At 38.2% G+C, this 27872-nt stretch overlaps 1 protein-coding gene and 1 pseudogene across 2 annotated transcripts in view; both read right to left on the minus strand.

Annotated features, from left to right (window-relative positions):
* Positions 1–27872, minus strand: part of KANK1 (KN motif and ankyrin repeat domains 1) — a 266017-nt gene that overhangs the window by 103782 nt on the left and 134363 nt on the right. The window lies entirely within an intron of this gene.
* Positions 2275–3570, minus strand: LOC138161377 (glucosamine-6-phosphate isomerase 2 pseudogene; annotated as a pseudogene).

Here is a 27872-nt window from a genome sequence, read left to right on the forward strand (position 1 = left end):
CTGACCTTGAAATCCCTCCTTTCATTCTTCTTAAGCACCGTCTTCTCCGGGAAGGCTTTCTTGATTCTCTGGCTCCTATTGCGCTCCCTCTTGGGCCTTGTATTATTTTGTTTAGACATACACTTACTCACTGCACATACTTAAATATATCTTGTCTTTACTGTCAGAAGAGAACTCCTGGAGTAGCTATTTCATTTTGGAGAAGAATAGAACAGAATCTTTTACATAATGAACAGGTGCTAATCAATGCTTATAGATTCTCTCAAACATTCTGGCTATAAAATTCAATAATAAAAATTTAAAAAGCAATACAAATAACAAACCTGTACTTCCTTCTAAATAATCTGTGTTCAGGATGTTTTGCTGGTTAATTAATCAGCTGATACCTATTAACAAGTTAGTAGACTATACCTGTGTTGACACTTTTTATTTCTTTTTCTTTTTTGCTTCTTGGAGGGCAATTGGGGTTAAGTGACTTGCCCAAGGTCATACGGTTAGTTAAGTGTCTGAGGCTAGATTTGAACTCAGGTCCTCCTGACTCCAGGGCCGGTGCTCTATTCACTGTGCCACTTAGCCGCCCCTGACACTTTTTATTTCTTATACATTTGTATCCTACATAGTGATAAATACAGAGGCTGATACCAAGAGGGCTTCAATAAATACCTGATGAATGATAGGTAACCAAGGTACATTTAGCTTATCATTAAAATATTTCATAACTGTAAATAAAAATACTAACTTTATATTGAATAAACAAGCATTAAGAGTGCTGGCATGTTAATAAGACCATGTTTTCATCATAATTAAATCATATCTATGTAAAATGAAAAAAATTCACCTTAATTAAGGACTCTCATACACTGTCCATTTGATTTTCCAATCGGGTAGTGCTTCTCTAAGTTTTTACTTGAAAAAAAAAAATTGAATGATGTTAGTTCTTTACATTAAATTGAATGATGTTAGTTCCTTATATCAACTACAAAGAATCAAAAACAATTTGGTGCCAATGCAAAAATGACCACCACAATTAACGTTGCCTTCTTCCTCGTAGCTCAAGACTGGTACAATTTCAATTCTCCTGAGGTGTTTTGGGGAAATCGGGGTGCACTAAGAAATGCAACAGCAACTTTACCCCTCTTACTCTTCAGTCTTCACCCAAATCCCTGAGAATTTAAATTTTGTTAAATGTGGATAATTTTTCTCCATAAGCTTCATTTGAAAAGCATTCTGATGTTTTCTCGCATAATATCTTTCTTTCAAGAATGTGGTTAGGAGCACTTAAAAAAAAAAGAAAATGTCATTGTAAAAGTAAAAGAGACCAGTAATATAACTGAAATAAGGACCCACTGGACAAAGAAATCTACTCTCAGTTTTGCCTCTGCCTCCAAAATATAAGAATTACTAATATGGCAATCTTGTAGATTATAAAACAGTAGCGGAAACTTGTGCTAATATTATTTTGTTGTTGCTATTAAGTCGTTACAGTTGTGACCCCACTTGGGGTTTTCTTGGCGGAGATACTAGGAGTGGTTTGTCATTTCCTTCTCCAGTTCATTTTACAGATGAGGAATTGAGGCAGACTGGGTTAAGTGACTTGCCCATGGCCATACAGCTAAGTGTCTCAGGCCCGATTTGAACAGAGCTCCTTCTAACTCCAAGGCTTATGCTCTATCCACTCCACCACCTGGCTGTCCTAACAACATTAAGCAGGATAGTTAAAGCTTTACTTTGTTCATTCAACCGAAACTTTAGTGCTTCATTTTCAAGGTATAATTAGTATGGGTTCACTCACTGATGAATTCAGTATCAGAGGGCATCAATGCTAAATGATTATTCCCAAATTCTTTTTGCTATTTTTCTTGCAAAACCTATATATCCCTCAAATTCCTCATCAAGTCTCATTTCAATAAAACCCTCTCCAGCTACCTTAGCCCATTTTAAGTGTTACCAGAAAGGGCACAATTTCTCTGAGAATCAGTTAAGGAACTTATATAATATAAATATAAGTAATAATAAATAATATAATTAATAACATTATATATTGTATGTAATATATAATGAATAATAAATAATGTAAATAAGGATTTTTTGTATCAAACAGTTTAGGAGTTCCCAATACCACATATTTCAAAGTTCTTTACTAATGTTTCAAGTGCATTTATTTCATAAAGTATCTGAACATATTTATGTACTGTCCTTTCATCCTTTCATGCATACTAATCTTCTCTTTCCAACTAATCTACAATATCCTTGAGGGTAGGAATAATGTATTTCTTGAAAATCTTTCGCAGTGTAGATCACAGTACTGGGCCTCAAGAAGCTGCTCAACAAATATTAGCTTTAAAGTATTTCATCGTTTTAACTCTTAATTCTAAGGTAGCATCTTCATCACATACAAAAATAGTTCAAGGCGGGGCGGCTAGGTGGCGCAGTGAATAGAGCACTGGCCCTGGAGCCAGGACAACCTGAGTTCAAATCTGGCTTCAGACACTTAATACAAAAACTAGCTGTGTGACCTTGGGCAAGTCATTTAACCCCAATTGCCCTCCAAAAAGCAAAAAAAGAAATAGTTCAAGAATGCTACTGGAAAGCTGAAACAGACTCCTTCTTCTATTGCCTTATACAGGGCAAATGCTTTATGGGCACCTGTTATGAGAATCATTACTTCTCTAGCATCCATCACTGTCCCCACACCAACTGTTGGAGCTATAGTTGGTACTTTTGATAAATCTCCATCAAAATATTTAGCATTTGGGGCAGCCAGGTGGCTCAGCGAGTAAGAGCACTGGTTCCAGTGTCGGGATGACCTGGGGATCAAATCTGGGCTCAGATACTCAGCACCACATCCAGAAATAACTGGCCATGTAACCTTGAGCAAGTTACTTAACCCCAATTGCTTAAAAAAAAATATTTAGCATTTGCCAAAATGGTATCCATTGCTAGAGTCTTTATTCTTGTCCTTGATACTAAACTGGATCCTGGTTCATTGAAAGCGATGTGACCATCTGGACCAATGCCTCCAACAAAAAAATCAATTCCTCCAGCTTCTTCTATTTTCTTTTCAAATGCATCACATTCTGCCTGTAGGTCTGAAGCATTTCCACCAAGGATGTGAACATTATTAGGATCTATGTCAATATGCTTAAAGAAGTTGTTCCACATATATGAATGGTAGCTCTCAGGATGATTTCTGGGAAGTCCTATATATTCATCCATGTTAAAGGTCTTTACATATTTGAAGGAAAGATCTCCATTCTTATGATATTCTATTAATTTTTTATAGCATCCTAAAGGTGTGCTCCCTGTTGGCAAGCCCAGGGTAAAATATCTGTCCTGTCCTGGTCGGAACTGGATAATTCGATTACAGGTGTATTTGGCTGCCCATTCACTAGCCAAATCATAATTATCAAGAATTACAAGTCTCATTCTGGTGACATACAGCTCCTTGGTCAAGTACTTCAAACCACTGGAACTGGCCCCTGGGGATCCCCCGGTGAAGCTTGGCTGTCACTCGAGAAAGGGAAGAGAGGAGATCGATCCCGGGGAGAGCTGGGGCCGGAACCGGAATCCCATTCATGATGAGCAAAGAAGAAGACAATCATTTTTCCAAAACAAAGAGCTGTCAATAAATGCAGGTCATAAGCTTGTGGTTAAGTCCCTGTCTTTGTATCATGTACCACTGCACTCTATCAAAGAAAATGAAATGTTCCTTTTAAAAAGTGGAAGAAAGACTTCAATATGAAAGCAGAGAAACGACCAAACAACATAACATTTTATATGCCAGGCATTCTGCTAAGCACTGAGGATACAAAGAAACATAGAAGCCAGTCCCTGCCCTCAAGGAGCTTACAGTCTAATGGGGGATAAACATGTAAAAAATATATGCCAAAAAGCTATCTACAGGATGAATAGGAAATAGCTAACAGAAAATTGTGAGGGGTTGGTCAAGGATTGCTATAAAAAGATGAGATTTTAGTTGGGACTTTAAGGAAGTCCAGGAAGTCGGAGAGAGCTTGACCCGTAGTCAGGAGGTTGGAATGTCCACATAGAAGAGAAAGGTCACTGGCTTGGGAAGATAGAACACAAGGGAGGAAGCTGCCTCTGAAGAGGAAGCAGTGGCATGTCTCCTAAGGAGTGATGAGTGATCTACAGATGCTGTCAAGTGTGAGATCGTCCAGTTCTGGTCAGAGGAAGAAGACAGAAACCAGGGAAGGTAAGATAGGATAGATACAAAAGCATGGCATAGACCTGTAAGAACAGCACCAGAAGGGGTGGCTAGGTGGCACAGTGAATGGAGTACCGAGGACCTGAGTTCGAATGCAGCCCCAGACACTTAACTCTTACTAGCTGTGTGACCTTGGGCAAGTCACTTAACCCCAATTGCCTTCCCTGCCCCCTTCCAAAAAATCAAATAAAATAAAAAGAATAGCACCAGAAGTTTTCAGTCTTAGAATGAGCTGAGTCTAGGAAGAAAATCTTTGTGTGTTTTTTAAGCTTGGGGAAAAGAAGACCGAAGTAGGGGATACGACCACCGCTGTTGCCGTTCAGTTATGTCTGACTCTTTGTGACCCAATTTGGGATTTTCTTGGCAGTTACACTGGAGCGGTCTGCCACTTCCTTCTCCAGCTCATTTTACAGATGAGGAAACGGAGGTAAACAGGGTTAAGTGACTTGCCCAAGATCACACAGCTAGTAAGTGTCTGAGGTTGAATTTGAACTCAGGAAGATGAATTTTCCTGATCTCAAGTCCACTGAGCCACCCAGCTGTAGTGACCACTACTCAGGGCTGGTTAGGACAATGAAAACTACAGATAATGATGACAGAGGAGTGTTACCTGCTCAATGTTTACTTTGTTTATATATTTTTTTCTGCCAAGGAGAATATTATTTGGAAAGGAAAGCCCAGCACAAAAATGACTAGTAGGAAGGTAGTAACCACATAATAAAGTCTTGAAAAAGTTCAAGTGCTTAGAATTGCATGAACAACATCCTTGAGTAATACAACTAGAAAGTTATCTGTGAAGGATCCTAGAAAATAGGAGAAGTAACCACTCCGGTATCTTTGCCAAGAAAACCCCAAAGGGAGTCACGAAGGGTCAGACGTGACTGAAAAATGATTAAACCACAGTTTAATACTTGGCCAGTTCTGATTAGCACATTCTGGACAGACACTGAGAAGCCAGAAGAGCATGTAAAGAAAGGCCACGCGGATAACAAAGGGTCTCCAGACCACGCCATGTAAGGCGTAAGGTGTGGGTGTCAAATGGAAGAGTGATGAAAACTCATTGCACTCAGCCAAAGATGGCAGAACTAGAAACAAGGAGTAAATGCTGAAAAGAGGCAAATTTAGGTTTCAACCTATCAACAAGCATTTATTAAGTGCTTTGCTATGTGTCAGACACAGTATTCAAGATATTTTTTTCAATCCTTTTCCTTAAGAAGCTTACAGCTCTTACAGGGAGAGCAAATATGCATATATGAATATGTAGAGAATATATACAAGGCGGTTAGAAAAGAGCACTCTGGCATTTGGGAGGGAGGAATGAGGAAAGGCTTCATCTAGAAGGTTGGGCTTGAGCTGAGTCCTGGAGAAAAGAAAGGAGTCTATCAGGCAGAAGTGAGGAGGGAGGAGATTTTGGCAAGGTGGATGACGTGTGAGAAGGTACAGAGACGAGAGATAAAGTGTGATGTTTGAGAAATAGAAAGAAGGCCAGTTTGGCCGAACCATGGAGTGTAGAACAGAATCTAAACTACAAAAAAAATGTTGGGGCCAGGTTGTGAAAGGCCATAAACGCCATCCTGAGGAGTTAATATCTTACCTTAGAGGCAACAGTTTAAATAATCTTTGCTTAAGGAAAAATCACTTTTTGATAGTTGTGTAGAAGATGGGTTGGAGTGGGGAGAAATGAGGCAGGATTACCAGTCAGGAAGCCACCAAAACAGTGCAGTCAAGAGATAATGAAGGAAGGCCCAAATTGTGGTTGTAACGCAAGGAAGAACTTCCTAACAATTACAGCCATGCAAATATGTTGGGCTTCTTTGGGAGATGGTGGGACCATTCTCAGTGGAGAACAAGACAAATGGATTCACCATTTCTCCATTACGCTGAAGGGGGTGACTCTTGTTCTGCTGTGAGATCGCTTCTGGCTCTGAAAGTCCAATTTCTGTGATTATGGAGACTATAACAGAGTTGTTAGAAGTCATAGGGTAAGAGATGACTCGGATTATTACGTAAGTTAGCACAAATCTGTTTCCTTCAGTAGTATTCAGCAGCCTGGGAATGGGAATTGGGTAGGCAGATGGAAGGAGTCACGTAATGTTAAGGATTAGGTCTTATCTAGCGTTGTACCATTAGTCACCAGCATATCCTTATGGTATCATGCAGAGTGATTCAATAGACAAAGCCTTGCCCTCTATTAATTTCCCATCTAAGAGAACACAAGCACAGATACGATTACCAAAGACATACAAATGGAACAAAACTGAACAAATTCACAGTTAAGCCTACTATACTGCTACAAAGAAAATAAGCTTATTTAATGCAATATTAAGGGAAATCAGGAGGCCAGAAGTCACGGATCCTTAAGGGAGGGGGTAAAGTGGACAGGTAGATTTTTTTCAAAGTAGATAAGAAAGGTTTCCTGAGAGAGATGAGAATGCAAGTATTTGGGGGTTTTTGAATAAAGGAAGAAAATGATCCCCAAAGATAGTCAAAGAATGAGATGAAATGTCAAGTACTGAAACTTTCCTGTGGAGAACAAACAAGCAACATATTGTTGTCATTTAGTCACGTCCAATCTTTGTGACCTCATTTGGGGTTTTCTTGGCAAAGATAATGTAGTGCTTTGCCATTTGCTTCTCCAGTTCATTTTACAGATGAAGGAACTGAGGCTAACAGGGTTAAGTGACTTCCCCAGGGTCATACGGCTAGTACTTATCTGAGACTGGATTTAAACTCAGATCCTCCTGACTCCAGGCCTGTTACTCTATCTACTGTACTGTTCCAATAAGCAACTTATCTTGTAGGGTGCTTATAAGGTTCAAATAAAACAATGTATATAAAGTCTTTTGCATATTTTAAAATTCTATATTATTGTTGTTGCTTTTGTGGTTTGCTTGGCAAAGACACTGGGACACTTGAGTGATTTTCCATTTGCTTCTCCAGCTCATTTTATAGATGAAGGATTAACAGGGTTAAGTGACTTGGTCACACAGCTAGTAAGTATCTGAGGCTGGATTTAAATTCAGAAACATGAGTTTTCTTGACTCCAGGTCCAGCTCTCTATCTAGTGGATCACTCAGTTGCTCCAGTAAGCAATGTAGTATAAACCAGTTAGAGAAGTCTTTGACTGGCACATTCATGGGAGAGATAAGAGGCTCCTCAGTGACTATTCAATTCAGCTAGGCACATTTTACAGATGAAGATATTGAGACCATGGGGCCACAGACAAGTAACTTTCTTTTTCTGATAAAGTGACTTGCCCAAGTTAACAGGCAGCAAACAAGACTCATATTTAGATCCTGACTCCAAACCTGGCGTTCCTTCCTCTGTGTTTTAGGGTTTTAAGACCCTAGGGACAATAGTAAAGCCTGTAAGGACCTAAAGGGATGGGACAATCGTTGGATTCACAAGTATGACAAAAGACTCTATAAAATGAAATCAAAGATGCGTGGAACACGAAAAGGGGTCCGAGTACTAAAAGGTAAAAGATATGGGATTTCTGCCCATAAAAATGCTTACATTCTGTATTGAAGAGAACAGAGAAACAGAAACATGAATGAAACAAACAGTGATGTTGCCAGTGCCAGCAAAGAAGAATATTAACAATAGTCTAGATCAGAATCCCCAAAGCAAGAAACCATATAAATTCCTGGAAAACAGAGCTAGCCATGTAGCCTATCTTTTGGCAAAAAGGACAACAGAAGAGCTAAGAAGAAGATAAAAATGTACAGGTCACACTTAATTTGGTGTCCCAAATGCTTCCATTTGTAGAACCTGTGGGAAGGGGTGGTGCTTATTAAAGAATCAAAGGAGATGTGAAACTGCTTTGAAATAGCTATAGGAAAGGAAATGACACAAGGGCATAAAAAGTAGAAAGGCCACTTACATTTCTTACTATATCTAGTGACTTTTTGCATAATTATATTCTTAATTTAGTTTAAATTAGCATGCTTTTTTTGTTTGTTTTTTGGAGGGGGGGAAGGTAGGGCAATTGGGGTTAAGTGACTTGCCCAAGGTCACATGGCTAGTAAGTGTTAAGTGTCTGAGGCCGCATTTGAACTCAGGTCCTCCTGACTCCAAGACCAGTGCTCTATTCACTGCGCCCCCTAGACACTCCTTAATAGCATGCTATTAAGATGAATTTGAAAACTCTTGGTTTAAGTCCTACTCAAGACATGAAGTTGACCCCACATTCTGAAAAATTGCCGTTGGAGTACAGTCTCTGTAAAGATCTTCCAAGAGGAAAAGCGTTTAGTAAAGGTACAGAGTTGGATTGTGTCTCATCTGTGAACAAGCCTTGCTAAATTTCAGAAAGGTTCCTCACTACACTGGACGTGGAATGAAGAAATTCCCAAAGTTCATCTAGACTGGAGAAAGGTTGCAATCTGTGTCAGTACCCACATTAGTGAAATCAAAATTCTTTGTCTGAGACTAAAAGAGATTATTTATATAATGTCTGGCAAGGTTATATTTAGCACTCCCAAGGATCAAAAAGAAATATTATTTCAATTAGTCAGTGATCAAGTATTTACTAAAAACCTATCATGGAACAAAGTGTTTTGGGAAAGGCACCTTGGAAATAGTAAGATAAAATTCTTAGCTTCAAAGTGATTATAGTCTATATGGAAAGAAAAGACATATTACACATTAAATGTTAACAATACAAGATGGCACATGCGAAATACCAAAGCAATAAATGCTTAAAGTTGATCAGAAAAGTTATGAATATTATAGATTAAATTGGTCAAATTAAATTGGTTAAATTATTATAGATTAAAATGGTCAAGGACAGCTTCATGGAAGACAGAAATAGATCTTAGCCTAGAAGGATTGATGAGAACAAAGGTATGAAGGCAGGCAGTTATGTATAAAGTATGCATCTGAGTAATCATTTAGTAGAAGTCTGGCTAGAGTTGAAGATCTATACTGGGGAGCTAGGTGAACTACTGACCATAATATTGCAAAAGAAAACTCAAAGAGACTTCAAAACTGTGATGACAAATAACACGACCAATCACAATTTTAGATTGTGAATTTTAGAGCAGAATGATGATAAAGCGTGCTTCCTACTTCTGACTGATATAAGATAGACATACTGAAGGTTTAGGCTAAGACAGTTTCAGATACAATCATTAAGAAACAAGTTTGTTTTGTTTGACTATAATAATTTATTGTGAAGGAGGGCTTTTATTTAAGGGAGAAGAGAGAATGGGTAAGTGGTGAGAATGATTCAAAGAAGGAAAAAGAAAGGAACATAAAAAAAAAAACAGTAAAAACATATAGAAGAGAGAGAAGGAAATCTGGTAGGGGGCAGAGACAAGCAACAAGGCCCTTCAGGCTGGGCGATCCACCTCACTGCTGTACCCAGGACTTCTGGGCCTTTCAATCTTCCCCACACGGAATTTTCTCTTACATGCTGTTGTCCTCCCAAAAAAGACTGAGCTTCTAGGGAGCAGGGACTGACATTTTCTGTTTGTATCCCTAGAACCTGGTACATAATAAACACATAGGAAATGCTTTTTCATTCACTCAAGCAGATCAATGTTAACACTGCCATACTTCTATATCTTAACAAAACTTTATATACTTGCTGTGCAGTCATGTCCAACTCAAGACCCCATTTGGGGTTTTCTTGGCCAAGATGCTGGAGTGGTTTGCCATTTCCTTTTCCAGTTCATTTTACAGATGAGGAAACTGAGGCAAACAGGGTGAAGTGACTTCCCCAGGGTCACACAGCTAGTGAGTGTCTGAGTCTGGATTTGAACTCAGGAGTCTTCCTGACTCCGGACCCAGCACTCTATTCACTACAACACCTAGCTGCTTCTTAATATACACTATACTTAATATATGCATGTGTGTATGTGTATACACAAACATATATATTTACACATATATGTGCATTTAATATACACTCTAACATAACTTAATATACTCAATATACACCTTAATGTGTGTATAGACTTTAAGCTTTAACAAAGCTTAATATACTTAATATGTACCATAATATATGTGTATATAGATTTTATATACTTTAATAAAACTTAATATATACTTTAATGTGTATATGGACCTAATATATACTTTAACAAAACATAATATACTTAATGCTTAATATGTAGTTTAATATAAGGATATTATACTTAATATATACTTTCACAATATACTTGAACAAATTTTAATATACTTGTATATATATAGGCTTAATATATACTTTAACAAAACTTAATGTACTTAATATATGTATATATGGTAACACTTAATATATACTTTAACAAAACTTAATATACTTAATATATAATATTTAATATGTGCTTTAACAAAACTTAATATACTTAATATATTCTTTAATACAAGTATATTATACTTAATACATAATTTAACAAAACAAGCTTCAGTAATCACAATTTCATATACAATCCTTTTTTTCTGTCTTATGTTACAAAAATAATATAGGGATAGATCTAACTTTGGTCCAATTCTCTGTGGGCTGCTAAAACAATCTTTGATGAGGTACTTCAGTGCCCTTTATTATACATTAATCAATTAAAAACTAAAAGGCTCCACGCAAGTCACCCAGATGATGAGTCAAATTTATACACAAAGCCTATGCCTTGTTCCAACAGTAATTAATTTTTAAAGGCTCCTTCAGGAAAGCTTTGCCCCTTTTTGCCCTGGAGGCTGCCAAACCTGCATGCAAAAGTAGAAGTAGCAAAAAAAAAAATCACAAGCTACTTTATTTTGCATGATACCACTGTCTACACCAGTTACACCAGATGTAATAAGCAATTATCTTCTCAATGCTCCCAATAATTATCTCCTCTAACCAGTTTTTAAAGTATTTCCTGTTCAACTTTCTTTTCAAGTTTAACAATGAGATTATTAAACCATTGATTCTGTTAACCTTTACTTTGTAAATCTCAAGGTGAGGCTGCAGTTGCTTAGACAAACTAGCACATGCTTCTGCACAAATCAAAATTTTCCATATCATTTTCTGAGGTGAATGGGCGAACAAATTAAAAAATGAAGTCAGATTAAAAGGGCATTTAAATCTGGAACAGATACCATAGTATATAGTACTACATACTATTTTTAAGGCGTGTGTAGATAAAACTATATAGTATGTTAATTTTAGGGGGTGTGTTGTATGTGTGTGTATAGAACTATATACCACATCACATTTTAGTGTGTATATAGTGCTATAAACTGTACTATTTTAAAGTATGTATACATGTGTATCACTGTATTATTGTGTTTGTGTGTGTGCATATACATATACATGTATATAATGAAAGTAAAATGAAAGAGGATGGCAGAGGATGAGGTAGAGAGATAGTGTAAAGGAAACAAATGTGAACTTGGACGGACTTTGAGAGACAGTGGAACATGGACAGGCCTGGTGCTCTGCAGGCCCACAGCGTCACGAAAAGTCGGACATGACTGAACAAACAAACAACTACGTTCACACATACACAGTTTTATCTACCCACATTTTTATATTTTAATATATTATATAATATATAATTAATTATAATATGATACATTGTTTAACATGTATATATATAATGCACGTACATATACACACACACTATTAGGTTTCTAGCAAATATATACAATCCCATAACTATGCCATTCGTGAGTGTGTTACTATATACTACACTATGTTTTAGTAAACATACACAGTACTATACACTATACCATATTTTAGTACATATAGATAGTCCTATGTACTATATCATGTTTTTATACATAAAAATTTTTTCCTATATACTAACCTAAGTTTTTGCCAATGTAGAATCCTATATAATATATCATGTTTTATATATGTGTATATTATGACATATTATACTATATTTTTGTAAATATATACAGATCAATACACTATACCATGTTTTAGTACATATATGGTCCTATATGCTATGTGTATATATTATACTATGCTTAGTACATATGTAATCCTATATTATACCATGTTTTAGCACACACACATATAGTCCTATATCCTATTCATATAAATACACATACAGCACTATAGACTATACTATGTTTTCATAAATATATATAATCCTATATACTATATCATGGTTTAGTACCTATATAGTACTGTATAAATACAATATCATGTTTTAAGTATGTATATGTAGATATATAGACATCTATATACACATGAACACATATACATACCAGTACTATATAGGATACTGTTTTTAGTTTGTATATAAACACTATTTTGGTCTGTATATAGTACTATATACTATTTTAAAGTATATATGTGTGTGTGTATATATACCTATTGTACACACACACATGCACACCATTTAAAAAGTTTATAGTAAACTACTGAATACCTTTGCCATATTACATTCCACACCCAATTCAATAAACTTCAACAACTCCCCAGCACCCCCAGGATCAATTATACAATGCTCTGTCTGGCATTCAGAGCCCCTCACAACCAGACTTCCTCCTAGTCTCCAGTCTTCTGACATCTTTCCTCCCTCCAGCTTGTTATAGGAATGTAAATTTTTAAGATCTTCCCTGCCCCTAGACCATAGGGTAGGCTTAAGTGCACCTGGAGCCTGGGGCAGGAGGTTTGTTTTTCAGGAGATACTTTTTGATTGGGCAGTGGGTCAAGAGGGTGGTTACATTCTCTAAGCCAGGAGAAAGCTATATAAGCCCTGATGGGAGGCTTTGTTTTGGGGCTCACTTTGAGAAGAGTTGTGTGATTTGACCAGAGGAGACTCTGGGCAGCCATTGAGCCCCCCAGCTTTGAAAAACCCAGATGTTGATGCTTCCCTCTCTGGTAAGTAGGTATGGATGTAATGGTTGGACAGTTGGAGGCCTGTCTGCTTGAAATGTTTCTCTGTCTTGTAATTTCTGCTTATAACCTCTATATTTTCTGAAGCTCGGGGTGCTGACTTTTCCCCCTGAACTAGGTAAATGATATAGGTTTGATTGATCAAAGCAAGATTGATAACCCATTTTGAGTTGCTTTCCTTTGGAGAAGCAGATCTAAGAAGCTGTGTGGGCAGCCACCCTGGGGACACTGGGGTGCTTGCTGAAACACAGGTACTATGTGATCCAGTGACACGGGCCTCCCCCTCTAAACTCCAGGTCTTCTCACTGGCTCCCCCCATGCTTGGTACTCTGTCCTCATCCCCATCTCCTGCCTTCCTTCAAGTTCCAGCTGAAATCCCATCGTCTACAAGAAGCCTTCTCTGGTCCCCCTTAATTCTAGCGCCTTCCCCATCTGTTGATTGTTTCTGATTCATCCTGTACACAGCTTATTTGTACATAATTGTGCGCACACTGTATCCTCCCTTAGACCGTCGATCCTTCACAGCAAGGACTGTCTTCTGCTTTTTTTTACATCTCCAGCACTTAGCACAGTGCCTGGTACACAGGAGTCACCTCTAAAATGCTCCCAAAGCCTTTAATCCATGTTCTCCCCCCTCCCATTTAAATTTAATATGGATTGAAAACTTTTTTTGGTTATTCTTTATTAAAGACCATTCTGGTTCCACATTACCCAAATAAGGTTATTTTTGGACCTGTAACATTACTAGAGCTCATAAATACTTATCTAGGAAACTGATAGGGTATAAAATGCTCATAAGATGAAAGAAAGGTTGAAGAAATACAGAAGAAAAATAGAGGAAATTTTAATCCTGCTGAAGTATTCACTGCAGAATGGGGTAATGAATGCAGAAATTCAAATCTTGACATTATCACTTACTACCCATATGACCTTGGTCAAGTCCCTTAAATTTTTTGGGCCTCATCTTCCTCATCTTTAAAATGAAGATGTCAGAGTAGATGGTCTCTAAAATCTGATCCCAAGTTCTGATGTCTGAACACAAATATCCTAACATTTTTGGTAAATCAAATTAAGAAGTGGTTATTTTGAACAAAGAACTAGGAAATCTATAGCTAATGGTTCTGTTTTATAAGAAAGGACACATTTAGGGTGGCTAGGTGGTGCAGGTAACAGGAATAGAGCACCGGACCTGGAGTTAGGAGGACCTGAATTCAAATCCGGCCTCAGACACTTAATACTTAGTAGCTGTGTGACCTTGGGCAAGCCACTTAACCCCAACTGCCCTGCCTCTCCCCCTCCAAAAAGCAAAAAAGAAAAAAAAAAGAAAACATACACCTGTAATAGAAGATTCAGGTGTTTGTTTTTTTGTTTGTTTGGTTTTTGTTTTTAATTAGATATGTGATTTAGGTTTAATCTTGGTAGGCAACTGATAATAGGGACATAGCTTTACAAATATTTTTATCCTCATAATAGCCTTGGGAGATAATTGTTATTATTATCTCCATTTTACAGATAAGGAACTGAGGCAGACAGCTGTTAAGTGACTTGCTCAGGGTAACACAGGTAATAAGTATCTGAGGCTGGTCATGGGGGGGAGGGGAGGGAGCAAATTTGAAACTCAAGGAATTGTGTAATTGAATCTTGTAAACTAAAAGTAAACAAACAAATTAATAAAGACCCCCCCAAAAAATAATAAGTATCTGAGGCTGGATTTGAACTGAAGTCTTCTTGACTTCCAGGTTCAATGCTCTAGCCTCTGCACCACAGAGCCACCAACAAATGCTAAGATATTATTGACTTAAGCTTATTAGAGGAGAAATTGGGAAAGTATAGTGGAATATGTACTAGAAGAAGGGCTAGGTTAAATTCCTAACTTTGCCACTTACTAGCTATTGTAACCTTGACCAAAATTCATTCTCTTTTTTTGAGCCTCTGTTTGTTTGTAGATGCATTACAGGGATAATAGCAAATGCTGTACTATATCATCATCATCATACATACATATATGTACCCATGCATGTATACATATATATGTGCACACACACCGATTGTTGTTTACTTTTCTTCAGTTGTGTTCAATTCTTTGTGACCTCATTTGGGGTTTCCTTATCACAGATACTGGAATGGTTTTCCATTTCCTTCTCCAGTTCATTTTACAGATGAGGAAACTGAGGCAAACAAGGTTAAGTGACTTGCCCAGGGTCACACAGCTCATATGTGTCTGAGCCTTAATTTGAACTCATTTCTTCCTGACTCCAGGCTTGGCAACACCTAGCTACCCTATTGTCTCACTTTTACCTTACAAATAATTTTGTGAAAAGATGAAATCTACATAGTCATTTTTTTAAAGAATGCTTAAATGTTCGGAAGGAAGACATCTTCTCTATCACCTAAGAAGAAAAGGCCTTACTTCTTGCTCTGGAAAATGTATAACAACTGATGAATTTTACTAGAATGTTAGGATCCTGCCTCCTTAATGATCTTTTAAAAGCACATTACAGTGTAACCAACTACATACAAAATGCTGTTAATTTCTTATTCACTCATCTCAGCTGTCGGTTTCTAGACTATAATCTTGATCTAGACTTGGAGATATTTTATTATCCAGGAAAGTGACTGGATCAAATAAATTTGGGCTCTATAAACTAATTAATAGCTTTGTTTGTAATACATTTTTATGCTGTTATCATATTATTGATATATCATAACAGTAATATAGTTAATTATTATAAACAAAACTAGTGACTGATTTGTGAAGTCCAATAACACATTTTATTATACATTTTCCCACTAATGTTTTTTAATAATAATAATTGCTATTACTATTATAAACCAGGTAAAGCTATTCCGAGTTCACTGTTTAAGCCTTCTCCCCCTTTCCAAAAGTATAAAAATAAATTATCCATCAATATATTAAGTTGGACTTAGGCTTAAGTCAGACCTCAGGATTTAAGGTCTGTTATAAGGGCTTGGCTAGATGCATAAACTAGAGAAAATTCTTTCTGCCATCACTTTTTGCTTATAGTTTCAACTGCTAAACTAAGGAAAACCCTGTATATTAAGGGAGAGAGAGACAGAGACAGAGACACAGAGAGAGAGACTGCTTGAAGCACCCGAAAGGTCACATAAACAGAAAAGGAATGAAAAGAAAAGACTAAGCAAAGGGAGTAACATTAAAAAAAGGATAAGAAAATGAAAAATACTGGTGAGCAATGATAGCATAGGGAGAAGAACTTAAAAGGGAGGATGAGAAATCTGAATGTGATTCAAGGGGGAGTCACTGAAGGAATTTAGGGATGGGAGGACGGTTCAGGATTAAAATAATAACTTTTGCAGGGGGAATAGTGAAGGGGAGGAAATTAAACAGGAAAAGGAAACAGTAAGTGGTGAAGATGTGAATGGTCCCCAGATAAGCAGCTTAAGTATGCATATACAACTTACAGACTTAAAGTTAGGAGAAATGGGCAGAATGTAATGACAACCAAGTTTTAAAAAAATGAGAAAGGGAAAAATATAAGGGAAAGGAAAAGACTGGTTGAAAATTCTTTTATTGCACAAGTCTGGCTAGAGCCTCCTTCAAATGCTAATCGAGCCAAAAAAACCAAAATGGAAACAAGAAATTCAAAATAGTGGTGGCAGAGAAATTGGCAAATAGATGAAATTCAGATTTAGGTAGGGCAGTTGGCACATTTGAAAAGTTATCTATTCACATGAGTCACTAATGAGATAGGATTTAATAGTACATTTCCCATGTGCAGTATTGGCGAAGTAGAGAGAGAATATAAGCACCAAAATACTAGGCTCATGGATTATAAAACAATCTCACAATAAACTGAAGTTGCTTTAACTGTTTTCTCACACACATTTTCTTCCTAATGGGGCTGTTTTCTTTGAGCTAAACCTGGGAAGGGCCAAAAGCATATCAAAAAACTCTTAATCTGACCATGACACAAATCTCCAATTCTGCTCCTTTCCCAAGCAGAAGCATGTGGAAATCTAGGGCTCCTCCTAACAAAGGAGAAAAATCAACTTCCTCTTCAGGCTTATCTCATATAGTTATTCTGCTCCACACTTTCTCTGCTCCAGCCTAATCAAAAGGGCTCTCATTGCCCACATCCAAATACACATTGCACTCTCATCCCTCAGGGCCTTTGCTGGGCTGATTCCTAAGTTTAGATGGCTCTTCCCTTTTCTTTTTCATGCAATTTCTATTCATTCCTTTAAAACTCAACCAGCTCTTCAAAGAAGTCTTCCTTGGTTCCCAGCATCTGTGATTTCAACAATGGAAATTCTCCCTCCGCTGGCAGAGGCTGCTGTCACATCCTAAAAGACTCTTGTCCAAATTTCCCAAAATCCTCTACTGAGAATTTACCCAACATACTAGAAGCCTTCCTCTGAATTTCCTGCCATTATATGGATACCACTGGGGTATATGAGCTTGGCCTTCTCTCTATGACTAGCCTACCTTCTTTTCTGTTCACACACCTCTCCAATGGTAACCTTTCTGAGGCTTCACTTACACAGTTCTCCTCTAATCATATTTTACAGCCCACTCAGATCCTCCATGCATCTCTCCATGAACCTTTGAATGATTCGCAAATTAAATGTCTTTGGAATTGATAGTCCATCCCCATCAACTGGGGAATGGCTAAAACAAGTTGTGGTATATGTGTTATATATATGGGAGGGAATAATAGAACTCTGTAAGAAATATGGGCTTGTTGATTTCAGAAAAACATAGAAAGACTTGTATGAAATCATGAAAAGTGAAGTGAGAAGAACGAAGGGAACATTGTATACAATAAGAGTAATATTGTCTGAAGAATAACTGTGAAACAACCAAGTTATTCTGAGTGCTAGAAATAAATATTCAGATCAATTACAAAGGACCTATGAAAGATGCAATTCACTTCCAGAAAAAGACCTGATTTTAATAAAAGTATGCATAGTATGGTTTTACATGTATTTAGAAATCTGCATCAAATGGTGGCCTTCTCTAGTGTAGGCGGGAGAGGGAAGGAGTTTGGAACTTAAAATTCAGAAAGGAAGGAAGGAAGGAAGGAAGGAAGAAACTGGTAGTGTATGACTCAAATCCATCAAATCCTGCTGTTCAAATACTATTATTTAAATAAATGAGTCTTGGTTTCAGAGAGATGCTTAGGATCACTCTTTCTCCTCAGTATTTGCACTGATGAATCAGGTCTATATATTGTCCATCCAAAGTCTGGACAATAGGTACTCTTTTGTCATTTGATATTTCACGTGTGAATAGGCAAGCCATTTTTTAAAATATGCATTATTATGGATCTCCTTTAGGAGCTCTGCAAATTTCTGGAACTTAATACAATAAGCACAATATCATATCACCTGCAAACAGGAAGAAAGCTCTATAGCAAACGCATTCCAAAGTGCAGCCCAAAATTAAAATGTCATTGGTAAATGTTTAACAAAATAAATAAAAACATAATAAATCAAAGATAGTGTTAATTTTCTAAGTCAGCATGCAGCTTATTATAGGGATTTGTTTCTATTTGAGTTTGACAGCACTGCTTTAGAAGATGTGACCATTTATAAGGAAACTGCTTTTCTACATGGACTTTGCACTGGGCATCTTTCATAAAAGTGGCTGTATTGTTAAAATATTTTTCCCTAATGGGAAGATCTTTCCCATCCATTAATAGGCCCATATGACCTCCTTGAGTCACATGAAGCCTGTGGTGGGAGGGGCTTGTTGAGCGGGTGGAGTAGAGCCCAGAGGAAGTTGGTCAGAGCAGTTAGAACTGAAGGAGAGGGAAGAAGCAGGCAGTGAGCCGTGTGTGTTTGTTTGTGGGAAGGTCCTAGCAGGAGGAAGCCTTGGGGATGGCGGTGCCCTCTGCAGTGTCATTGTGTAGATTTCTTTGTTGCTATGATGGATTTGGCTTTCTTGTGTTTGAGTAGCATTTTGGTTCTGTCTTCCATGTGGAGAGTCTGTTACATTTTGTGATTCAGAATTATGCTGGCATATTCATAGCTGCCATAGGTGCTGTGAATATCATCTTCCCATTTCTATCTTCTGTAACTTTGCCTTTAACTCTCCAATATCCCTGTCATGTCATATTTTGTACTATAGCTATCAATGTTGGCAACTTAGCTCCCTTCTAGATTACGAGCAGTAGGATGATGGAAACTATGTCTTAGCTACTTCTTATCTTTCCTATAAACTATTATTGTGCTTCACACACAGTAAAGTTATCTGTTGTATTATGTTTATATGTTATTGACATGTATCCTATTACAGTTCATTTACAGTTAGCCGAATTAGCCTCCCCACCCCCGAATAAAGACAACAGAGCTTTCCCCATTTGTTAACAATTTCTTCAGGAAGTTTGGAACAATATCCACGTTAGGGAAGCATGTGTTAGCTAAATACTCTAGCCAGATTCAAGCTCTTAAAGATTTTTAAATTTCCTATGACAGATCCATACTCCATCTTTGGCCAACTGTTAAACATGTTATAGCTTTCTTGTTTTGTCACTCAGTCATGTCCAAGTTTTCCTGACCCCATGGTCCTTAGGGTGCCAGGCTGATCTGTCTTCTACTGCCTCCCAAGGTCAGTCCAAGCTCATTCTTTTTGCTTCCATGACACTATTTATCCATCTCATCCTCTGCCAGGGCTTCTTTTCTTTTCAATCTTTCCCAACATCAGGGTCTTTTCCAATGAGTCCAATCTTCTCATTATGTGACCAAAGAATTTAAGCTTCAGCTTCAGTATTTGTCCTTCCAGTGAATAACTGGCTAATTTTCTTGTCCAAGGGACTTTCAAAAATCTTCTCTACCACCACAATTTGAAAGTGTCAATTATTTAAGACTAGCCTTTCCTCCATAAGGCACCTCCCTTTTTTTTTTTTCCATAAGGAGCAAAAGAATGCTGTAAAATATTTTTTGAAAAGCAAATAGTTTCCTCTGAAAGAAGGTGCCAAGGGCTACTAAGGACCTGCATGCTAGTGACTTCTCCGGGGATATCAACCGGAGTAATTACCAATTGCCCATGGGTAGCAGCTTTTTATGGAGAGTCCCCTCAAAGCATTTCACAAATGCCAATTACTTCACTGATCACCCCAGTTAGTTTCTTCATTATAGAGTGGCAATAAAACCTAAGGCATAGAATGGTTAGATGGTTTGTTCAAGGGCATAGATAAGTCAGAGACAAAACCAAGGTGTAAAGTAAGTCACCTCCTTCTCCAGCCTGCATTATGTGTGGGCTTTGGCCTCTTACTAAAGATCTTCCTGGCTTTTCAGTTGTATTAAAAAAATTAATTTTTACTGTATTTTATAAAATGCCTTAACCTGAGCTTTATGTTTTCTTCAAAAACGAATGAACTACAACAATATTTAATATAACCTGAGCTTTAGGACTCTCTAACTATAAGACATTCATTTCTAGGCATGCGTGTGTGTGTGTGTGTGTGTACTTTGAAGGTAAAACACCTGGTAAGGAAACATGCCCTAAAGTGACCAAGTTCAATAACTTAATGTCTTTGAGACTTGCCTGGGGTACTGGAAAGTTAGGCAATTTTCCCGGGTTCAAGCAGCTATGCGTCTTGAGCCCAAGATAGTTCTCCTGCCTCTATTTCATATCACTCCCCTTAACGCACTCGACATCATGGCCAAACAGACTTATTAGCTATTCTTGGAAACGAGCATCCCGTCTCTCTCTGCCATTCTCTTGTATCAGCGGTCCTTCATGCCTGACACGCACACCATGCTCATCTGTCTCCACCTTTCGGAATCCTCATTTCCTAAAGCATTCAGCTCTTCCACGACAGCACACCCACCCTCCTCAAATTACCTCATAATTATTTGTGTAGATATTATATCCTTCCACTAGAATGTAAGCTACTTGAGGGCAGAGATTATTTTTTTATCTTTTTTTCTCCCATCCCTAGAATGATGCCTTGCAGACAGCAGCCCTATATATTAATGAGAGATAGTAAAGAGTTAAGTTTCCACAGAACTGCTAGAAATTGCTGAAGTAAGACTGATAAAGGGAGTTAGCAGACAGCAGATGGACCTGATCAATCAGAAGGCAGACAATGGCCTTCAGAGACCTTCAGACTAGGATAAGGACTGATCTGGCTTAAACTGATAGGGGTCTGTGATCGTAATGGAATATAAAGATTCCCCTGTATTGGCTTGGTTTTCAAACTGATTGTGTTAAAACCCAGAGCTTGTTAATCCCACCTGTGGGATGAACTTGTTGATGTGAAAAGAGAGTCCTGAACTGGGAGGAGCTGGTGGCGTAGATTTGGAGAGACAAGAGAGAGGCAGAGGAACTTTTTGGAAGCAGCACCCTCGTGGAGGCAGAGAGAGAGACTGAGAGGATTGCTGAGGGCCACTTTGAATCGCCCTGGACTTTTGAGACCTGCCCCCGGAGCTGCCAAGGACTGAGGAGACATGGCTGTTTTGTTGGTACTTTGTCTGTATGTTTTGATGTTCTTTTGCCAGATTTGTCCACTGGTGAAAGACAATCCTGTTGAAGAAATCCTAGAACTGGCTGTTGGCTAAGAGCTCCTGAGACTGTCTTGCAGACAGAGAGTGAATACTGTCCACTGGTGAAGGACAGTGCTGTTGTTGCAGGGGTCTGGGAACGTTTCTGTTGGTTCAGAAGCCCTGAAGAAGGATTTTCTTGTTGTATGTTTACAGAAATCCTGGGAGAGCATTTTGCTAATGTTTTCAGGGGTTCTAGGACTGTTCTGCAGACAGAGGATGAATTAATGAAGAGACTGGCAATGTTCTTGTAGCCTTGCTGAGCCTTGTCTCCCCTGGAACTAAGATTGCTGAGAACTTGCCTCATGTCAAGATGAAGAAAACACCTCCATTTGGGTATTAAGTGCTGTGCTTAAACTTGATGTAACTCTGGGGTAGATTCAATTGTGATCGAAGGGTGGGGAACTCTTGACCTTTTTGTGTTCTATGGTTGAACAAATGAATGTACTTTACTTAGATTGGAAACTAATCTCCATTTGAGAAGAGGGGCTTTGTGGTGGACTAGATGAAGGTACAGCCTAGGGGTGGAGTAGTATTTAGAACAGGGACTTTGTAATTGATTGAATGAATGGAAAGTCCTGGGGTGGGGTAGTCCTTGGAGATTATTTAATCACACACAAAATGCTGTATTTGGAATGATGTCATGTTTTGATCTTCTCTGTTCTTTGTCACTGAATAAAATGGAGAGCACCTATGCTGGTATTCTGAACCTTGGGAAGTTGCCTTTGCTTGGCATTACATTACAGGGTCAATGACTGGGTAGCCTAAAATTACTATTGCACATGCTTAGTAAACCTCATGCATGCAACACGACACACACCACATAAAATTAGAGCCTCATTGATGGAAGATGAAATTGATGATGAAGGGAGGGGGGTCATGTTTGTACATATCTAGGAGAAATATGTAATGGGCGTATGGGGAAGATTGTAACCTGGAAGAGAATGAACCATTCCATCTTCTGATGGAAGGTATCCATGAAGAACTAATAGTGTAAAGCTTTTCTTACTTCTGTATTCAGCACTCCCTCTTCTGGAAGAAGGGCAGGGCCTGCTTCTGGCCAGAAGCGTTCAATTCCTTTGAACTTCTCTTCAATAGAATTCTTTTGATACCCGAATTTCAGTATCAATTGTGTTTCTAACAATATTCAAAGGAACACTTTAAAGGTCCACTGGTAGTAGACCCAAGGACAACTTGGAATATCTTAATATAGACGAATATATTTTTTAAAAAAGATCAGATAAGAGAAAATAGAATGAGATGTTTTAGCTGTGAACATGAGACATATTTCTTCCAATTCAACAAAAAGAATGATTGTCCATAAGGCTGGACTGGAATAAGCTGGAAAATAAAACTTCTGTAAAATTAAACATAGCATAAAAGAAAAAGAAGAGACTGGAAAATATTTATGGCAAATCTGACTCATAAAAAACTTGACATGTCACTTTCCCCTTCAATCATTCAAGCCAAACTGATGTCTCAAGGTTCTTTTAATTTGCATTTCTCGAATCAGCAATATTTTAGAACATTTTTTCCTATGACTATAAGTTGTTTTAATTTCTTCACTGGAAAGCTGCTGGTTTATATCCTTTGACCTCTTCTCTACTGAGAAACAACTCATATTCTTATAGATTTGACAAAGTTCTTCATGTATTTGAGATATGAGACCTTTACCTGAGAAACTGCATAAGCAACTGTGGTTAAGTCACAGAGGTATCTTACAGTCAATGGTCAATGTGTATAGGAACAGACAGATGCTAAAAGAAATGGAAACTGTTAATAATCATTTGAAAAAATGTCCAACCTTGGAGAAATCCAAGAAAAACAACTGTGAAGTACTGCCTTCCACCCATCAGACTGACAAAAATATTTAAAAGCAACCAATCACAGCGGTAACACTGATATGGCAAAGCACATGTGCTCAGTCACTGCTGGGAAAATACAAACGTGTAGAGTCTTTCTGAAGAGCAGAACATCATGCAAAGTAGCAAAGGCTCCCCCAAAATTCCTTCGTTAAGAACATGTCCTAGAGTACTCTGAAAAACAAAGAAACAAAAACCAAAGAGCTGTCTGTACAAAAATGCTGATCCCATAGCATTATGGATAATTGTAAGAAACTAGAAATGACCTAAATGTCCAATGAGAGGGGGAATGGTTAAATAGACTGGTACATACTATACTCGTAGTAGGGAGGTGGTACAGTGCATGAACTGTTGGAAAAACCTGAGTTCAAATCTAGCCTTGGACAGAGACTAGCAGTGAGAGCCTGGGCAAGTCATTTAACCTTTTTGGCATGAAAACAACATCTATCTTCCAGACTGATGTGAGATCAAATTAGGTATTTGAAAAGTACTTTGCAAACGTTAAAGCACTATATAAATACTAGCTGGCTATTATTTCTATAAGATAACTAAGAAAGAAGTGTTTTTGATGACAAAGAACCCTGGAAAGACCTTTATGAAATAAAGTAAAATGAAAAACATTACCATATGAATGGATTATGAAATAACCATCAAATAAAAAAAGTAGATGAGACTGAATAGACAAGAGTAACCAGATACCGAGAGATGGAGAAACTGAAGAGAAAAAAAAAACCCACCTCATGAAACTTTATGAACTGAAATAAATTTCAATGATGTTATTATGCAAGTATAGTTGCCTATATTAATGATTCTAATAAAATAGGTAATTAAAAAAACAAGGTAGGTGTGCATAAGAGGAACACAGACTTAGATCTATAAGGGTCTTTGGAAGCCATATAAGGTAACTCACTTAACAAACGACAAGACTGAGGATCCAGGAGTTTGAGTGACTTCCCCTTGGTCACACAGGTAGTAAACATCAGTGGTGGTATTTGATCCCAGGTACTGTGTCTCTGTCTCCAAAGTTGGTGCTCAATCTGGGGCCACATACATAAAGTCCAATCTAGACACAAGGGGATTAAGTGACTAGTAATGGTTCATTCTAGCCCCAGCATTCTATTATTTGGTCCTCTAAAAGTAATCATAACAAAGAATGTTAATCCAGTAGCTTTTCATAGGGGCTTAGAGAAATCAAGTAGGAGCTATACCAACATAGTAAAAGCTTGTGATTCCAAGATTTAGAAAACAATAATTTGCTAACCACAACTATGAATTTCTTGTGAGATTTAAAACTAACATTAATCCTGTTGGGGTCTGAAATGAGGCAAGTGATAGGTCCCACTAGCCTGTGCCCTGGTAGATCTACAACTGGGCCAGTATGTCTCATCCTAGGTGCCATCTTTTATGAAGGACACTAAAAAACTACATCGTAGCCAGAACTTAGTAGTAAGAATGGCAAAGGGACTGAATAAAATTCTATATTTGAGTTAGATGGAATAGAGACTACTGACTTAAGAGAAAAGACAGATACAGCTAGCTGGAATGTGGAGTTGATAAGACCCAAATTTTGGGTCCATCTGTTTGAGGGGGGAATGACAAGATATGGGCTCAAACTGAGACCTTTTCCCATTACCCCAAAAGAATTTTAGTCTTATTTGTCCATAGGTACTGGGAACCCCCCATCTTGAACTCTCCTGAATTTTCCCACTTCATCTGGCTTTTTCATGCCCAAATCTGTTACCCTTAACCTAGCCTAGCCCTCCATTCATTGTCTGTTACTTCCAGCTGCTTCCTATCCTTGATCTCATCAAAATCCCATTCTCTTGGTTCCTGGGAATCTGACCTCTATTTACCCCAGTCTCATCAAGATCCTCCTTAGACCCCTCTATAGTCATCCCAGACTACTAGACCACCCCTAAATTCCTCCAACAGTCTTTCTCTTTTTTTTTGAGGGGGGGGAGGCAAGGCAATTGGGGTTAAGTGACTTGTCCAAGGTCACACAGCTAGTTAAGTTGTCAAGTGTCTAGGCTGGATTTGAACTCAGATCCTCCTGACTCCAGGGCCGGTGCTCTATTCACTGCACCACCTAGCTGCCCCCAGTCTTTATCTCTATATGATCCATCTTGCCTTCATGAAGGTGCTCAGATTCAATCTTGCACATCTAGCTGAGATTCAATCTGGCCTGCTTGTCAATACAAGCATCACAAATGCTTAGGCTCCTTAAGAGTCTACCCAATATGGCAAATCTTTAATAAACTTTGTTTTACTTTGGTTGGGAGGAAAAAAAAGAAAAGACCCAAATTCTAATCCTCCCTCTGATGTGTGTGACTGAGCAAGTCATGTAATCTCTCAGCTGTAAAATGGGAATTATAAGAATAGTACCTCCCTTACAAAATGGTTTAAGGATGAAATATTTGTAAAGCATTTTGCAAAACTTAGAGTACTACATAAATTCTAGCCATTATTCACAAAAAACTTAAAAGCTAATGTCACAAAATTACAAAGAAAACGTACAATTCAAAAAAAAAAAAGATATCTCATGCCCACCCTACACTTTTACATAGGTGGAAGGTCACACATACGTACATATTTTCTAACTTTTTTAGTGAGGATATTCATAGTTAAGGAACAGACTTTTTTTTTCCCTTTGTCCCAAAGGCTAGATGCTAGAAGAAAAGGGTAGAAGATGCAGGATTTTCAATTTAACCTTGATCTTGACAACTGAGGACCGTTCAGAAGTGGTTAATCTGGTCTCTGATTCCCCCATCACTGCAGATGCCTAAGTCAAGGCTAGACAAAATACCCACTGAGGATATTAAAGGCCTGACTCCTCGTTCATTCAAGTATGACTGGGATAGACTGAGAGCCTTTCCAGTTTTGAGATGCCCTGACTGGTTAACAAAGTAGCACAACGGCTTTAAGCTAGGACTTAGTAGAATTAAGGTGGTCACAGAGAGAAACTGCTCATTATATTTCTACCAAAACTGTATTTCTAAATCCAATTATATTCAGATCTCTAATTCTGCGGACAACTGAATCATTCATTTCGGTGCCAAAGCTTCTCTTGTTTTTCTTGGCCTATAGGATGAGGTCAACAGGTGATGGGTGGGAGGAGATAAGATAATAAAACCAGTTAAATGCCCTAATCCATACACTGTGAGAAATGAAAGGGATATAATATGATGAACTAAGAAGAGTGACATTTCAGGTTGCACTCATATACCTACACAAAAATGTCTGTGCCTGTCCAGACCTGAACTAAGCTAAGGATACAATACTGTTTTTTTAATAGCTTTATCACCCAGGCAAACAACCCTAACGGGAGCTGCATCTATTCCAAATAAAAGCAGAGAAAATAAAAAATGACACAACAGACTCACTGATGAGGACAACAACGTCAGAATGGTTGTTTGTGGGAAAGGAAGCTAGGACGAGATCAAAAACATCTGTGCGACACGGTCAGCCCTGTGCTCTGGAATCATGGGAAAAAGGCCTCTGGCGGCCTGTACTTCCAAGCAAAGGCAACTTCCCAAGGTTCAAAATACCAGCATAGGTGCTCTCCATTTTATTCAGTGACAAATTAAGAACAGAGGGAATCAACATATAGCATAATTCAAAATACGGCATTTACCAAGTGTAATTTAATAATCTCCAAGTACTACCCCACCCCTGGACATTAGATTCATTTAATCAATCACAAAGTCCCTCTTCTAAATACCTCTCCACCCTTAGGCTGTACATTCATTTAGTCCATCACAAAGCCCCTCTTCTCAAATGGAGATTAGTTTCCAATCATAAGTAAAGTACATTCATTTGTTCAATCACAGAGCACAAAAAGGTCAAAAGTTCCCCATCCCTGGATCACAATTGAATCTACCCCAGAGTTACAACAAGCTTAAGCACAGCATTTAATACCCAGAGAGGTCTTTTCTTCATCTTGACCAGAGGCAAGTTTTCAGCAGTCTTTGTTCCTGGGGAGACAAGGCTTAGCAAGGCAACAAGATACATTGCCAGTGTCTTCATTAATTCATTCTCTGCCTGCAGAACAGTCTCAGAAGCTCTGAACCAACAGCCAGGTTCCGGGACCTCTGCAGCAACAGCACTGTCCTTCACCAGTGGACAGAATTCACTCTCTATCTGCAGAACAGTCTCAGGAGCTCTGAACCAACAGCAAGGTTCCAAAGCCTCTGCAACAACAGCACTGTCCTTCACCAGTGGACAGATCTGGCAAAACAACATCAAAACAGACAGACAAAAGTACCAGAATAACAGCCATGTCTCCTCAGTCCTTGGCAGCTCTGGGTGGCAGCTCTCAAAAGTTCTGGGCAATTCAAAGTGGCCCTCAGCAATCCTCTCAGTCTCTCTCTCCCTCCAAGATGCTGCTTCCAAAAAGTTCTCCTGCCTCTCTCTTTGCTTGTGTCTCTCTAAATTTACGTCACCAGCTCCT

The sequence above is a fragment of the Petaurus breviceps genome, unplaced genomic scaffold (genome assembly GCF_028583685.1).
Source record: "Petaurus breviceps papuanus isolate PSGF00001 unplaced genomic scaffold, PetGlider_PUasm1.0 118, whole genome shotgun sequence".
Taxonomy (NCBI): domain Eukaryota; kingdom Metazoa; phylum Chordata; class Mammalia; order Diprotodontia; family Petauridae; genus Petaurus; species Petaurus breviceps.